Consider the following 1,903-nt stretch of genomic DNA (forward strand, 5'->3'; position numbering starts at 1 on the left):
CAATTCAAATTGAAATACCCAGTCAAATTTGGCAAAAACTAATTGAATATGTCTTTGAACCAATTGCACTTTATGGCAGCGAGGTGTGGGGTCCACTTGCAAAACTGGATTTCATCAAATGGGACAAACACCCCATTGAAACATTTACATTTTACATTTAAGTCATTTAGCAGACGCTCTTATCCAGAGCGACTTACAAATTGGAAAGTTCATACATATTCATCCTGGTCCCGCCGTGGGAATTGAACCCACAACCCTGGCGTTGCAAGCGCCATGCTCTACCAACTGAGCCACACGGGACCACGGGACCCTTATTCAAGGTTTCAAAGACCTCTCTGATGAGAGTAGGCTACCCGTTCTGTGGGGGGAGGACGCAGAGAGCTGTGGGTTGGCAGCGCACTACATTGCTGCCTGCCATAAGATGAGGGTCAGTGTCTGACAGACCAACCAACCTGCACATGTTCTCTACTGTATGCTTGTTGTTATTGTTGAATGTATGGTTATTTTGACCCTTGGTTATTGTTGATACTGTTGTCCCGTTGACAATTTTGATTCTCATTTTTATTTTTATATTGTAAATATCCAAAATAAGCTTTGGCAATATGTACATTGTTACGTCATGCCAATAAAGCGAATTGAATTTAATTGAGAGAGAGAGAGAGAGAGAGAGAGAGAGAGAGAGAGAGAGAGAGAGAGAGAGAGAGAGAGAGAGAGAGAGAGAGAGAGAGAGAGGTTTTGAGACCACTCAATAAAGTGAACTTTAAAATGTGGGACAAACATCCAATTGAAGCCCTACATGCACAATTATGTCCAAAGAAATGCATGTATTTAGGGAAGAATTGGAACACTTGTAATGAAAATACAAAAAGATCATTAACATTTCTGCTACACCTAAATTCAAGTCCAATTTCAAGTCTCCAATTTAAAGCTCTTCAAACACAAGAGCTGAGCCCAGAAACGAGCCCTCTCAGTCCACTGGTGTTGGACCTAACCAAACAAGCTGACACCAGCACTGCTTCAAAGAAATAATTCAAATGAGCAAAATCAAAGGACTCATATTTCCAACAGTGGAAAAACAAAACAAAATCCCAAAGCCGATTAAATTGCTATCTGACCCCAAACAGAGAATATGAATTGGCTGATTATCTCTACTCTGTCAGAGATACGAAGCAGAGACAGATCCTTATCAAGTACAGGCTGAGTGACCACCGATTGGCAATAGAAACCGGCAGACATAAAAAGACATGGCTACCCAAAGAGGAGCGTGTATGTGGTCACTGCACGACAGGGGAGGTAGAAACAGAGATGCACTCTCTCCTTTACTGTGATAAATATTCCTCACCAAGAGATTCATTATTGTCACATTCTGACCATAGTTATTTTGTATTTTCTTTGTTTTAGTGTGCTCAGGGCGTGAGTTGGGTGGGTTATCTATGCTTTGTGTTCCTTGTTAGGTTTGTCGTTTGGCCTGATATGGTTCTCAATCAGAGGCAGGTGTTTGTCTTTGTCTCTGATTGGGAACCATATTTAGGTAGCCTGTTTTGTCTTTTGGTTTGTGGGTGTTTGTCTTCCGGGTCAGTGTTTGTCGCCACACGGTACTGTTTCGGTTGTTCACTTCGTTTATTGTTTTGTTCCAGTGTTCAGTTTTTGTTTATTAAAAAGACATGAACACTTACCACGCCGCACCTTGGTCCGATCCTTCTACCACCACAGACGACCGTTACAATTATTCACAGAAATGATTCCAAATGGCGCAATGTCTCCTCTTGCAGCCAAATATGTATTTGCCTGCCATAGCCTGAGAGACACTGAATAATAACATCTGCATAGTAAATAGTAACTTACTTATTATTACTGTTATTGTTATTATTATTATCATTATTATTATTGTTGTGATTATCAT

General features: G+C 40.7%; 1 non-coding gene across 1 annotated transcript; it reads right to left on the reverse strand.

Moving 5' to 3' along the window:
• Positions 1 to 227: 227 nt before the first annotated feature.
• trnaa-ugc (transfer RNA alanine (anticodon UGC)) lies at positions 228 to 300 on the reverse strand. The gene has a single exon. It is a non-coding gene; the product is annotated as a tRNA-Ala (tRNA).
• Between the last annotated feature and the right edge of the window lie 1,603 nt (positions 301 to 1,903).

Source organism: Salvelinus fontinalis, chromosome 42 (assembly GCF_029448725.1).
Source record: "Salvelinus fontinalis isolate EN_2023a chromosome 42, ASM2944872v1, whole genome shotgun sequence".
In the NCBI taxonomy this organism is placed as follows: domain Eukaryota; kingdom Metazoa; phylum Chordata; class Actinopteri; order Salmoniformes; family Salmonidae; genus Salvelinus; species Salvelinus fontinalis.